Raw genomic sequence first — 16,044 nt, 5'->3', positions numbered from 1 at the left:
TCAAAAGTCTTTTAACCCGCCCGATCGACGAGATGACTGATATCTCAATGGTCACAGGAAAGAGCATTAGTTTCCCCCATTGACGTTCAGGGCTGAGTCGTCAGATATGGAGGTAGAACCAATAGGAATTCTACCTCCACCTGCAGATTTTGCTTGGGCGCCTTCAAAAGTCTTTTAACCCGCCCGATCGACGAGATGACTGATATCTCAATGGTCACAGGAAAGAGCATTAGTTTCCCCCATTGACGTTCAGGGCTGAGTCGTCAGATATGGAGGTAGAACCAATAGGAATTCTACCTCCACCTGCAGATTTTGCTTGGGCGCCTTCAAAAGTCTTTTAACCCGCCCGATCGACGAGATGACTGATATCTCAATGGTCACAGGAAAGAGCATTAGTTTCCCCCATTGACGTTCAGGGCTGAGTCGTCAGATATGGAGGTAGAACCAATAGGAATTCTACCTCCACCTGCCGATTTTGCTTGGGCGCCTTCAAAAGTCTTTTAACCCGCCCGATCGACAAGATGACTGATATCTCAATGGTCTCAGGAAAGAGCATTAGTTTCCCCCATTGACGTTCAGGGCTGAGTCGTCAGATATGGAGGTAGAACCAATAGGAATTCTACCTCCACCTGCCGATTTTGCTTGGGCGCCTTCAAAAGTCTTTTAACCCGCCCGATCGACAAGATGACTGATATCTCAATGGTCTCAGGAAAGAGCATTAGTTTCCCCCATTGACGTTCAGGGCTGAGTCGTCAGATATGGAGGTAGAACCAATAGGAATTCTACCTCCACCTGCAGATTTTGCTTGGGCGCCTTCAAAAGTCTTTTAACCCGCCCGATCGACAAGATGACTGATATCTCAATGGTCACAGGAAAGAGCATTAGTTTCCCCCATTGACGTTCAGGGCTGAGTCGTCAGATATGGAGGTAGAACCAATAGGAATTCTACCTCCACCTGCCGATTTTGCTTGGGCGCCTTCAAAAGTCTTTTAACCCGCCCGATCGACAAGATGACTGATATCTCAATGGTCTCAGGAAAGAGCATTAGTTTCCCCCATTGACGTTCAGGGCTGAGTCGTCAGATATGGAGGTAGAACCAATAGGAATTCTACCTCCACCTGCCGATTTTGCTTGGGCGCCTTCAAAAGTCTTTTAACCCGCCCGATCGACAAGATGACTGATATCTCAATGGTCTCAGGAAAGAGCATTAGTTTCCCCCATTGACGTTCAGGGCTGAGTCGTCAGATATGGAGGTAGAACCAATAGGAATTCTACCTCCACCTGCAGATTTTGCTTGGGCGCCTTCAAAAGTCTTTTAACCCGCCCGATCGACGAGATGACTGATATCTCAATGGTCACAGGAAAGAGCATTAGTTTCCCCCATTGACGTTCAGGGCTGAGTCGTCAGATATGGAGGTAGAACCAATAGGAATTCTACCTCCACCTGCAGATTTTGCTTGGGCGCCTTCAAAAGTCTTTTAACCCGCCCGATCGACGAGATGACTGATATCTCAATGGTCACAGGAAAGAGCATTAGTTTCCCCCATTGACGTTCAGGGCTGAGTTGTCAGATACGGAGGTAGAACCAATAGGAATTCTACCTCCACCTGCAGATTTTGCTTGGGCGCCTTCAAAAGTCTTTTAACCCGCCCGATCGACGAGATGACTGATATCTCAATGGTCACAGGAAAGAGCATTAGTTTCCCCCATTGACGTTCAGGGCTGAGTCGTCAGATACGAAGGTAGAACCAATAGGAATTCTACCTCCACCTGCCGATTTTGCTTGGGCGCCTTCAAAAGTCTTTTAACCCGCCTGATCGACGAGATGACTGATAACCGCAGCCTTTTTCAATATTGGTCGTCTCAACAATCCTCCATATATGCATTGAAATGTTTTGTACAATAATATCGGTGTGTGTGTGGCCAGCTTAACTCTCATGGTTACAACAGTATGGGATGTAGGGAAATGGGTACATTCATCAAAATCTACTTTTCCGTTAGTCCCTTCGGCAGCAAGTTTTCTGTCCTCCCTATTAAAGTTTATGAAGCAGATTGGCAAATGAATGTATATACTGTATACTAAAGCGTAAATTCTTTTCAAAGTTTACTCTGCCAAAGTGAATTCGGCACTCGTGAGTAGTAATGAGCAAATCTGTCCCATTTCGCTTCACTGAAAAATTTGCAAATCTTTTAAAAGATTCATGAAACGGCAAAAAATTATTTGAGCGGCAAAAAATGTTTTGACAATTTTTTCCACAACAAATTTTGTCGCCCGTTGCACAAAAAAAATCTGCTAATGGCGAAACACAGAGATTTGCCGCAAATCCAATCCTGCCGAAAAATTTTGGATTAGGGATAAGCGAATCTGTCCCGTTTCGCCCCCAAATTTGCGAATCTTGCAAAAGATTTGTGAACGGCAAAAAATCTGTGAAACAGCAAAAATGTTGTGCGTCAAAAAAAATTGTCATGTGTGGGCAAAATAATTCAGCAAACATTGATTCATGGTGAATTTCGCTTTTCACCATTGGCATGGGAAATGGGCAACAAAATTCATTGTGGGAAAATTCGCAGTATGACCAAAAATTGTTGCCCGTGTAAAAAAAAAATGATGTGTGTCAAAAAATATTGTCATTTTTGTTGATGCACAACAATTTTTTTTTGACGTGGGCAACAAATTTGGTCATGCAACGAATTTTTCCACAACAAATTTTGTCGCCCATTTTGTTTAAAAAACCCGTCAATGGTGAAACGCAGAAATACGCTGCGAATCAATGTCTGCCGAATGATTTCGCCCATCACTATACTGGATCATTACTCTGCATTATTTTATATATAACAAAAAATAATTATGAAAGCATACACATTTTAATATACACAGGGGCAGATTCATCAAAGTACGAGTTCGAATCCTGAAATGGGTAAAATTCTGATGATCAGAAATGTCACGAAAATGCTTACGAAAAAATCATAATAGTCACGATAACATCGTATTGGCGATCCGAAAGTCATGAAATTGTTTGTATCTGAACGATGGTAGACGGTGGGAAAACTTTTCTGACTTCTGAACCTTCAGTGCATGTTTTCTGAAGCCTTCCTTGGACTCAATGGCACTCTGCAGCTCCAACCCGGCCCAAGGAGAGTCTCCCATAGGGCTCAATGGCACTCTGCAGCTCCAACCCGGCCCAAGGAAAGTCTCCCATAGGGCTCAATGGCACTCTGCAGCTCCAACCCGGCCCAAGGAAAGTCTCCCATAGGGCTCAATGGCACTCTGCAGCTCCAACCCGGCCCAAGGAAAGTCTCCCATAGGGCTCAATGGCACTCTGCAGCTCCAACCCGGCCCAAGGAAAGTCTCCCATAGGGCTCAATGGCACTCTGCAGCTCCAACCCGGCCCAAGGAAAGTCTCCCATAGGGCTCAATGGCACTCTGCAGCTCCAACCCGGCCCAAGGAAAGTCTCCCATAGGGCTCAATGGCACTCTGCAGCTCCAACCCGGCCCAAGGAAAGTCTCCCATAGGGCTCAATGGCACTCTGCAGCTCCAACCCGGCCCAAGGAAAGTCTCCCATAGGGCTCAATGGCACTCTGCAGCTCCAACTCGGCCCAAGGAAAGTCTCCCATAGGGCTCAATGGCACTCTGCAGCTCCAACCCGGCCCAAGGAAAGCCTCCCATAGGGCTCAATGGCACTCTGCAGCTCCAACCCGGCCCAAGGAAAGTCTCCCATAGGGCTCAATGGCACTCTGCAGCTCCAACCCGGCCCAAGGAAAGTCTCCCATAGGGCTCAATGGCACTCTGCAGCTCCAACCCGGCCCAAGGAAAGTCTCCCATAGGGCTCAATGGCACTCTGCAGCTCCAACCCGGCCCAAGGAAAGTCTCCCATAGGGCTCAATGGCACTCTGCAGCTCCAACCCGGCCCAAGGAAAGTTTCCCATAGGGCTCAATGGCACTCTGCAGCTCCAACCCGGCCCAAGGAAAATCTCCCATAGGGCTCAATGGCACTCTGCAGCTCCAACCCGGCCCAAGGAAAATCTCCCATAGGGCTCAATGGCACTCTGCAGCTCCAACCCGGCCCAAGGAAAGTCTCCCATAGGGCTCAATGGCACTCTGCAGCTCCAACCCGGCCCAAGGAAAGTCTCCCATAGGGCTCAATGGCACTCTGCAGCTCAAACCCGGCCCAAGGAAAGCCTCCCATAGGGCTCAATGGCACTCTGCAGCTCAAACCCGGCCCAAGGAAAGCCTCCCATAGGGCTCAATGGCACTCTGCAGTTCCAACCTGGCCCAGGGAAAGTCATGATAACAAAGCTTTAATGAATCTGAAACTTTCATACTTGTTGCAACAAATACGATTTTGACACGTAAATTTTGAGGGAAAGTACAAAAAAGCAAATTAACGAAAAAAAATCACAAAAAATACGAACAGTATGAAAACTTCCTGGCCCAAGGAAAGTCACGATACCGAAGCTTTAATGAATTCAAAACTTTCGTACTCTTTGTGACAAAAACAATTTTGTCGCACTAATTTTCACGCAAATTGTCACAAAGTACTAAAAAGTTGCGCAAATTAACAAAAAAGTCGAAAAAAATATGCACAGTACGAAAACTTAGAAAAAATATGATTTTTTTGTATTTGGAACCAATTGTACTTTCATGAATGTGCCCCATACTGTGTGAAATTCAGTAAATAAAGGGTGGGCAGCAATAAAGGGTTTATTAACTGAAAACAAAATTAGAAAGGCATAACTTATAAAGATTGGATCTTTAGGTAAGAATTTATAAAGAATTCCCTAATAAAAAAAAAAAAAGACGTGTCTGAGCTGTCCTTGGGGCCAACTGCTTTCAAATTAAAGTAGAATTAAACGATATTCTCCAACCATCGACCCTTTAGCAGCGCGTGTTTCCAGAATATCCCCCCAGGATCCCAGGTGGATCAGTTAGCGGCACAGGTGGAACAGACAGATACGCACTTTCTTAAATAACAATTATTTCTACGGAGCCACCTGTGCTGTGCATTATACGTATGAATTGTGTCGAGGGATTTTGTGAATATACATAATATCATGTATTAAACAGCAACCCACACAATTTGTATTTATGAAATCATCACAGCTGTTGTATATAAACGTTGGGGGGGGGGGGTTCTATTATCCCTATCACACAAATAACTCCATTCCTTGCAAATTATATTGTACAAGTTAACTGAGATAATTACAGTGCTATGTTATGTGTTGTATTCTTTAGTCTCTTTAAAATCACAATTTAAAAAAAGCCGAAGAACAAATATATAAAAAAAAAATGAATAAATATTCTCGGTTTTTCTCACCCGATCTCGCCACTGAGAATTCAGAATTCTGTTTCTATTTTCCCTAAAAATCTATGCTGATAATTTCCCTTTTACTAAGCAAATTTGAGATTTATTTTACTTCTAGATATTTTCAAGAGTTATGAATGGGTTTTTGCCAGTACTCAATTTTTCTGATATTGTTTCTTGGAAAATTTGAAATTTTTTTTTGACATTTTCCCAAAAAACTTGAGTTTTTCGAAAATAACTCCCATCATTTTTGACAAAGGAAAATTAGGTTTGATGTTTCGAGTACAACTGAATCCTATGGAGGATTAGAATAGTAGAGGAATAGAATAGTCAGTGACAACCTGTCCTTGACACTTTTTCAAGGGGAAGTTAATTGCTTCATTGTTTGCTATTTCACCCAGTTTCAAGGGGAAGTTAATCCTATCATTGTTTTCTATTTAAGTAAAACTTAAACAAATAATTGAGCGCCAATGCCCTAAAATGGCCGTTGGGGCAATTCCAGGGCAAAACAAAGAGGATTCATGGAAATTAACCTCAATTTAAACACAAATTTTTTACGTTTAAATGAAACTTTCGCCTTGAAAATTTTTGATTGTCGAGGGTAAACTCTAAATTTTAGTACAACTAATAATATTATTATGACATTTTATAAATACAACAATGATTGAGTTTAATTTGAATTTATACCATGTCGAGTTTATATGACTGTAAAGGCCAGAATTTAAGTAAAACAGACCCTTATTATTGAAAATCATATAAAGTCGACGTGGTATAAGTTAGAATTGAACTTGATCATTATTGCATTTATAAAATGTTGACGATATTGCTTGAATCGTTCGTACAAAAATTTTGAGTTTACATTCAAAAACTTGAAATTGAGTTATGGTTCAAAAACTCAAATGTCTGGTATTTACAATGTGCAAAAAACCCCAAAAACAAATGTAAATCTTCCCTATCTAAAAGTTTTATTTCGAGTTTAAAAACTTGAATATTCGAGTATCTAATGCTTGAATCGTTCATATGAGAATTTCGAGTTTACATTCAAAAACTCGAATTTGAGTTATGGTTCAAAAACTCGAATATCTGGTATTTACAATGTGCAAAAACCCCCCAAAAACAAATGTAAAACCTCCCTATCTAAAAGTTTTTTTCAATTTGAGTTTACCATTTTAATAAATAAGCGAGCATTCCATATGCAAGTTTAATCAATTTAGAAAAACAAACTCAAATTCACAAATTCAAAAATTGATAAATAAGCCCCTTTGGGGCACATTTACTAAGCCACGAACGGGCCGAATGCGTCCGTATGCGTTTTTTTCGTAATGATCGGTATTTTGTGATTTTTTCGGAAAATTGTCGCGACTTTTTCGTTACTAATACGATTTGTGCGAAAAAACACGAGTTTTTCGTAGCCATTCCGAAAGTTGCGCTTTTTTTGTAGCGTTAAAACTTGCGTAAAAAGTTGCGATTTTTTCGTAGCGTTAAAACTTGCGCGAAACGGCGCACCTTTTAAGTTTTAACGCTACGGAAAAGGCGCAACTTTTCGCGCAAGTTTTAACGCTACGAAAAAATCGAGCGATTTTTCGCAACTTTCGGAATGGCTACGAAAAACTCGCGGTTTTTTTTTCGTATTTTTTTCGGCGTCTTTACGACTTTTCGGAAATTGTCGCGACTTTTTCGTTACCAGTGCGATTTGCGTGAAAAAACGCGAGTTTTTCGTAGCCATTCCGAAAGTTGCGCAAAATCGCCAGATTTTTTCGTAGCATTAAAACTTACGCGAAAAGTTGCGCCTTTTTCGTAGCTTTAAAACTTAAAAGGTGCGACGTTTCGCGCAAGTTTTAACGCTACGAAAAAAGCGAAACTTTTTGCGCAAGTTTTAACGCTACGAAAAATCGCCAGATTTTGCGCAACTTTCGGAATGGCTACGAAAAACTCGCGTTTTTTCGCAAAAATGGTATTGGTAACGAAAAAGTCGTAAAGACGCCGAAAAAATCGAAAAAAGTACGAAAAATTCGCAAAATACCGATCATTACGAAAAAAACGCAATCGGACGCATTCGGCCCGTTCGTGGCTTAGTAAATGTGCCCCTAAGTGTTGTCCAGGAACCAGAAATATGGAATAGATTGGGTGCTTTTCATAATATTATACTTAGAAATGAAAATGCTATATGTATATATGTATGTTTATATTTATTAACAGCAATATCATTTTTTTCAACCCAAATGTATCAATGAAAACGTGTAATTGTGAGTAAATGAAGGGAAACTCCTATTCTGGAATAAAGAGTATAAAAAAAAATATTTTCTACCAATAGGGATTACTTAAATACATTTTATATTATGGAAGGATTACCCGTTTCCTCATTTCCAACATAATGGGTCTGGATGTGATGGAAACTTTAACTAACTTGCATTAGCTTGGGATGTTTTGTGATAAATCCATATTAATTACAATATCAATACTGTAATGAAGTTGAACTGGGGGAATACTTTGTAATCACGGTAAAATTAATAACATTGACTATCACATACAGGGACAGCAAAAGGCAATAAATATTTTATTCATTAGCCTATGTATAACCTTCATGTACGAATCCGTTTTTTTTTACTTTGAGATGACCATAATTATTCCAGGTAAGAAATGATTTTGTGCATATTGTATGTTATTACAAAGGCAATTATGGTATATATTTAATACATAATGAGATGTGGTAGTAGAAATGAACAGCCTTGATAGCCACGCTGGATATTGATTTCTTGGTAAATTCGTGATAAATTATGCTCAAAGGTTTGATCCAATGTCAAAGATTTTTCATTACCATGATTGCTCCTCGCCACAGTGGTTCTCAAATTATAGGGCTGGTTTCCTTAGGTGGGCTCACTCTGAAGGCCAATTTGGGCCAGATTGGAGCAGAATGCATATTTGCTCTACTTGATAGTCCTGGATAGTGATGGGCGATTCATGGCAAATTCCTGTGTTTTGCCATTGGCAGATTGTTTCAAAAAACGGTTGAAGAAATTCGCCATGGAAAAATTTGCTGCGAGTCCAAAAATTGCCGCAAGAATAATCGCGCATCAAAAATTGTTGCAAGAATAGTCACGGGCGTCAAAAGAATAGTCGCACATCAAAAATTGTAGCAAGAATAGTTGCGCGTCCAAAAATTGTTGCAAGAATAGTCTCGGGCATCAAAAGAATAGTCGCCCGTCAAAAATTGTCGCAAGAATAGTGTCGGGTGTCAAAAGATTAGTCGCCCGTCAAAAATTGTTGCAAGAATAGTGTTGGGTGTCTAAAGAATAGTCGCACATCAAAAATTGTTGCAAGAATAGTCTCGGACATCAAAAGAATAATCGCACATCAAAAATTGTAGCAAGAATAGTTGCGCGTCCAAAAATAGTCGCAAGAATAGTCTCAGGCATCAAAAGAATAGTCGCCCGTCAAAAATTGTCGCAAGAATAGTGTCGGGCATCAAAAGAATAGTCGCCCGTCAAAAATTGTCGCAAGAATAGTGTCGGGCATCAAAAGAATAGTCGCCCGTCAAAAATTGTTGCAAGAATAGTGTCGGCCATCCAAAGAATAGTCGCCCATCAAAAATTGTCGCAAGAATAGTCGCAGGCGTCAAAAGAATAGTCGCCCATTGAAAATTGTTGCAAGAACAGTTGTGGACGACAAATATTTTTTCCGTACAACATTTTCGCTGTTTCGCAAATCTTTCAAAAGATTTCAGCGAAGCGAAACGGGGGGATTCATTCATCACTAGTCCTGGAGGTACATTTTAGAGGTCACTTAGAGCAAGATTTAGGGTGAAAAAACAATTAATGCCCTAGATATTATTGGAACAATGGCTGATTGGCTGCTTCAGCAATGTGTTCATATGTTTTCAACCCTATAATGAGCTAAGAAGGACCTTGGACAAACGTTGGCTCTTAAAGAACCAACAGATCAAGAAGTCAACATCTGCTATGAAGGTAGCAGCCATCTTCTCTGATCTACAAAGAGACCTACAGTACTAAGCACCCCCTTAGCTCCCTTGTTTCTTCCAAAAACATCTAGCGAGTTTAACCTTTTCATAATTAGCTATAAGTTATGAGGAATGGAAGAGTTGGAAGGCCTACCTAATTCAACATGATTGTGTCCAAAAATGGATGCTTTCTCCAAATATTTTGAAGACAACATCTGCTATGAGACCTACAGTACTAAGCACCCCCTTAGCGCTCTTGTTTCTTTCAAAAACATCTGATGAGTTTAACCTTTTCCCAATTAGTTATAAGTTAAGAGGAATGGAAGAGTTGGAAGGCCTACCTAATTCAACACAATTGTGTCCAAAAACGGATGCTTTCTCCAAATAGTTGTTCATACATCAAGCATTCAAGGTAGCAACATGAATTGTGTTGTATCGGCATGACAGAACGAAGTGATACTTTAAATATTTAAGGTTTTATGAAATATCATAACTGAACAGTAGAAAGAAGAACATGAAATAACCGGAAAATCGCTATTTTATGAACGCAACTTATGACTTACAACTGAGAGAAACAAAACACCTGTCTAGAATATCATCTCAAACTGGGAAAACATCAAAACAATCAAAATCAGAAGCTGTTCTATGTACTTCCTGCGACGCTTGTGTATGACTTTATATTCACATGAAAGGGAAGTCACGAAAATATGGCGAGTGCATAACTTAGAGGGGTTCTACAGAGAGAACTCCCTCTCGCTAATTCTAGTTATGTAGTTAATTTCCAAAGCTGTTTGATTTCCAGCAATATCTCTCAGAACCGGTTCAAATGGGTGGAGCTAAACTAGCATCATCTTTGCAAAACTATTAGTCATTAAAGGGGATAAACTATTTAATTTTTGTTTGCCTTCAGTCCTGGAATTCACAGACACAGCCAGCAGGCACAACTGCACAACTGCTTATGACTTAGTACCAGAAGGGTAATCCAAGTCCGGCTTGGAACTCCTCCAGTTACATGGGAGTAGGAGAAACAATAGGTTAGCTGAAAGCAGTTCTAATGTGTAGCGCTGGCTGAAAGCTCAGACTCAGGCACACTTTACTGCTGCGCTGCAAGTTCGAGTGATACCCCCCCCTCTCACCCCCAGCAGCCGATCAGCAGAACAATGGGAAGGGAGCAAGATAGCAGCTCCCAGTAGGTATCAGAATAGCACTCAATAGTAAGAAATCCAAGTCCGGCTTGGGACTCCTCCAGTTACATGGGAGTAGGAGAAACAATAGGTTAGCTGAAAGCAGTTCTAATGTGTAGCGCTGGCTGAAAGCTCAGACTCAGGCACACTTTACTGCTGCGCTGCAAGTTGGAGTGATATCCCTCCCCCTCACCCCCAGCAGCCGATCAGCAGAACAATGGGAAGGGAGCAAGATAGCAGCTCCCAGTAGGTATCAGAATAGCACTCAATAGTAAGAAATCCAAGTCTGGCTTGGGACTCCTCCAGTTACATGGGAGTAGGAGAAACAATAGGTTAGCTGAAAGCAGTTCTAATGTGTAGCACTGGCTGAAAGCTCAGACTCAGGCACACTTTACTGCTGCGCTGCAAGTTGGAGTGATATCCCCCCCCTCACCCCCAGCAGCCGATCAGCAGAACAATGGGAAGGGAGCAAGATAGCAGCTCCCAGTAGGTATCAGAATAGCACTCAATAGTAAGAAATCCAAGTCCGGCTTGGGACTCCTCCAGTTACATGGGAGTAGGAGAAACAATAGGTTAGCTGAAAGCAGTTCTAATGTGTAGCGCTGGCTGAAAGCTCAGACTCAGGCACAAGGCACTGAGATGGCGCCTACACACCAATATTACAGCTACAAATACATTTGTTGGTACAAGAATAAAAGGTTAAATGGCAGAGGGAATTATTTGCTATGTTGAAATAAACTTTAAACAGTTGTACACATGTGTTATGCTCCTTGCACCCATTGCACCTTTTATTTGATTAAAGTTTAATGTGCACAACACAGAGCTGAATGGGAGCCCTTTCCTTTACATCCGGCACTGATCAGAAACATTGGGCTCATAGGTAATTATACACCCATAGGCCACCCACTTAATGGATTGAACACATTAAGGTATCATTACTTGGTTCCAAAAAAATATCTTAATCCGAATAAGTTGCATACACACTTTGCGTAGATTGCCAAACAGATGGGCAATAGGAATATTAGACGGCAATAACAATAACATTCAGATATGATCATTTGCACCTCTTTTGCACATTTACTGCAGGCAGCGCAGAGAGTCATTCAGGGAGATAGAGAATTGCTTGGAATCCGTCAAGGTTACATGAAGACCCTGCCATGCCTATAACTTTTAAATGGTGTTTAATTATCAGTTCCCAAACAAATGTCAGTTCGGCAAAATGTCAAGTCCCCCACTGCGGTGCCACCGGTTTGCGATAGGGATTGTGTGCCTGGCTGCGGTTTGGAAATCCGAGGACCTCCAACCGTTTTCTGAATGAATTTCACTTGAGGGTCTCGACATTGATTGAAAGCGAAAGCTCGTGTTAAAGCCTGAGGCTGTCTAAAGCAATTCCTTCTGCCGCTCTCTCCTTGATGTGCACATCAGCATCACTAAAGATTTCACAATTTAACCCCCTAAACAATGAAACAATGAGTATTACGGCAAAGGAACATAGTAGGTTGGGAAAATGGACCCGGGAAAGGCGTCTGGATAATGATTATAACAGTAATTGGGCTGATAATTCTAATTAAGTGACCCCATGTGTGAGTGTAAATTATCCACAAATATAGAGACCCCTGAACCCCCCCACTGCCGTTGGTTTAGGTAATGCCCTTGCCTCGAGGTGTTGGGATCCGACTCACAGCAAATGTCAAAGCTTGTTAGAAGATGCTGGGAGTTGTACATAAAGGTAATAAAGAACCCTGTGATGGTAGGAGAAAGGTTTCCAGTTACCGTATATTGTAAATGATGCTTCTTAAGGTAAAAATGTAAAAAATAAACCTGTAACCTTGTTATGGGCTAAGGGGGCCCAGCCTGAAGGCCAGTTAGGGGGGGATTTGGGGTGAGTGCTTATTTGTGCCTGGGTACCCCTGGAACTATAGCAGGGTGACTGTTACCCCAATGTTTCTATATATCTGTAACCTTGTTATGGGCTAAGGGGGCCCAGCCTGAAGGCCAGTTAGGGGGGGATTTGGGGTGAGTGCTTATTTGTACCCTGGGTACCCCTGGAACTATAGCGGGGTGACTGTTACCCCAATGTTTCTATATATCTGTAACCTTGTTATGGGCTAAGGGGGCCCAGCCTGAAGGCCAGTTAGGGGGGGATTTGGGGTGAGTGCTTATTTGTGCCCTGGATACCCCTGGAACTATAGCGGGGTGACTGTTACCCCAATGTTTCTATATATCTGTAACCTTGTTGTGGGCTAAGGGGGCCCAGCCTTAAGGCTAGTTAGGGGGGGATTTGGGGTGAGTGCTTATTTGTGCCCTGGGTACCCCTGGAACTATAGCAGGGTGACTGTTACCCCAATGTTTCTATATATCTGTAACCTTGTTATGGGCTAAGGGGGCCCAGCCTGAAGGCCAGTTAGGGGGGGATTTGGGGTGAGTGCTTATTTGTGCCCTGGGTACCCCTGGAACTATAGCAGGGTGACTGTTACCCCAATGTTTCTATATATCTGTAACCTTGTTATGAGCTAAGGGGGCCCAGCCTGAAGGCCAGTTAGGGGGGGATTTGGGGTGAGTGCTTATTTGTGCCCTGGGTACCCCTGGAACTATAGCAGGGTGACTGTTACCCCAATGTTTCTATATATCTGTAACCTTGTTATGGGCTAAGGGGGCCCAGCCTGAAGGCCAGTTAGGGGGGGATTAGGGGTGAGTGCTTATTTGTGCCCTGGGTACCCCTGGAACTATAGCGGGGTGACTGTTAAACCAACATTTAACCTTGTTATGAGCTATTGGGGACCAAGGGCAGTTAGGGGGGGATTTGTACAGGGATTCTATTTGCTATTTGGAGCACCATGTCTCTTCGCCTCTAAAAAACATTTAAACATTAAAAAACAAGATTATTTTGCCTGTAACACGAATGTATGCTAGTTTATTTAATTAAGCCCCAGTCGCTGTGTTGTTATTATATCATGCAAATCAGTCAGATATTGCTCTGCACATAGGCCACTATGGGACTCTGTACATTGGAGCTTTCTGCTTTAGACGTTTCTGGATACAAGATCCCCTACCTGTACACATGCTTCCGCTTGTTCCATTAGACATAATTATATTAAAAAAAATATAAACAGAAGTCAATTTCCCTCTTCTCTCCCTATTTTCAAAAGCGTCGGGGAGATTTGCTTAATATAATCTCGCCGACGCGGCATAAAATTACCGAGCCAGCGAGGGCATTGTCTCGGCGCAAGTGATCTTATTACAAACGACGTGTTATTATTGATTCTGTTTCTCTAAGTAGAGCGAAGGCTTTTTATCAAACCGGCTCGTCCCTTTTTTGTCTGTTTGTTAACTGGCTTGTTGCATCTCCCGTACCTCTCCCCAGTCGGCCATGTGTAGATAACATTAAATCTGTTATTCTTAGCTACCCAAGGGTTATGCACATTGACTCTGTGAAACATGCTGATCGGCTAATAAACTTTTTAGATAGCCACCTGCCTCTTCGCTCGCTAGAAACCGCTTCTCCGCGGATGAAAAAAAAAAAATAGCAAAAAAGGCAAAAAAAAAAAAATAGAAGAAAAAGGAAGAAGTTGAGTTTATGAGAAGTCGCCGGGGAGGCCCGGAGATTGGTTATTATTTCGGAATCAGCTGTGAATATATATTGCAACTAGAGGGGGGATCTGTAAAGGGAATTGCGGTGTTTTAATAAAGTCCATTAGACGTTACATACATCTCTTCTTTGGGCGGAGGGGGGGGGGCATTTTATGACATAAAAAAGCAGCAAGCACAACATGGAAAGCAAGCGATTGCTGTATATTTTCATTACCTTTTTTTTATATATAAATGTTCCACTTGAGTGTAAAAATGGAACTGGGTAAAACAGACTGCGCAAAATAAAACATATTTGCAATATAGTTCTATATACTCTATAAAGGCTGGCGTGGGCCGCTGTATAACATAATGGCCAGAACACTACTTCCTGCTTTCAGCTGATCTAAAAATGCAGAGCAGAGCAGCAGAGTAGCTAGGCACCATCTTCCATCCATTAGAAAATGCTTCGGGTCTCACCATTGACATGGACCCTGCGTGAAGCTGATTCCCGATTAGCCCCAACTGTGCCTGTTCCTGTAGGGTCCATAATGGCGGTGAGACCCGAAGCATTTTCTAATGGATGGAAGATGGTGCCTAGGTACTCTCAGGGTCGGACTGGGCGGTGGAAGGCCCACCAGGGGCCCCACCGGCCGCATCCCCTGCAACCCTAGGGGCCCCCGCTGAGCCTCCATAACACCCCCACAGGGGCCTACACCCGACGTCCTCCCCTGAGTGTGCTTAAGTTTAATGCATCAGGGGAGGATGCCCGTCGGCTGGGGAAGCACCACCAAGGGTTGGTGGCCCAGTCCGACCCTGGGTTTTTATTGTTGCTTAGGTTAGGTATTTTAATAGGGCCACTTATCAATGTAATAGGGTGTGTGAGATGGGAGAAGTGATTGGGGGTTGATAGAGGGCAGTTAATAAGGCTTTTGTACCTATGGGGGGTTTAGTTCTTCTTTAAATCTTCCATCCCCGTTACCAGTTTAGTTGCAGTCTGTGCACTCTCTCCAGCTCATTAATATCCTTCTTAAGGACTGGAGCCCAAAACTGCCCCCATACTCAAGGTGAGGCCTTACCAGGGACCTATAAAGGGGAAAAATTATGTTTCATCACTTGGAGAAGGATGAAGGAAAGGTAAAAACTCAGTAAGCTTTATTAGAAAGGTCTATGTACATACAGCCATAAGCATTTACAGAAATGCTGCACTGAGTCCTCTATCAAAAGAAACACAGTATTCTCCTTTTTTGTAAACATGTTCTTGGGTATCTGACTTCCTCTCTCAGAAAAATCCTTCATTCCCAGGGACAGAGTCTGCGCATCTCTCTCCTCTCTCTCCTGCTCCCCTCTCCCACAATAATTCATGAAACTCACTCTCCCCTACCCTTAGGAATGTGTAATCTGAGCTATAAAGGCTAGAACCACAGCAGGAAGCTATGAAGACCAACCTAAAATGGCAGCTGCTATCCTAAACAAACAGAGAAAGCTTTTAGGGCTGTTTACTCAGGTATGGTAAATGGAATGAGGAATTCTCGCACTCGACAAATTAGCAGAAATTTGCCAGTGTTAATGTTAATCCCCCAAAATGTGCTGCACTTCCTTTTTAGTAAGTTGTCGATGTTGTGGTAAATTTTTATTTTTGCCAAAAATACTCCAAATTGGATTTTGGTACCCTTTAGTAAATAAATGCAAATGGTGGCTCTGCCCTATAAATGTCTATTGAGCGTAGTAGCTTTGCGTTTTCTTCCGTTAAAATCCCAAGGATTTAGGTTTGTATTAAGCCTGACGGGTTTTGGAGTCGTGCCATTAGCTAATATTAATATTTGAACAAAAGGGATTTCGTGGAGTGACCTTTCCGGCGCCCTATAACAACGAGAGGGAAGCTGATCTTTGTGGGTATTACCTGTATTATAGCTTGGCACTCACTATTTCGCCAATGCAAATAAATACCGGCTGCTCCATGGCGCTGAGATTTGAAATTCCTAATTCACTGGAAACCTTGGGAGCCCATTGAGCTTGTACCGATGCGCT

The sequence above is a fragment of the Xenopus tropicalis genome, chromosome 1 (assembly GCF_000004195.4).
Source record: "Xenopus tropicalis strain Nigerian chromosome 1, UCB_Xtro_10.0, whole genome shotgun sequence".
Classification (NCBI taxonomy): Eukaryota; Metazoa; Chordata; class Amphibia; order Anura; family Pipidae; genus Xenopus; species Xenopus tropicalis.
This window is presented reverse-complemented; position numbering follows the sequence as displayed.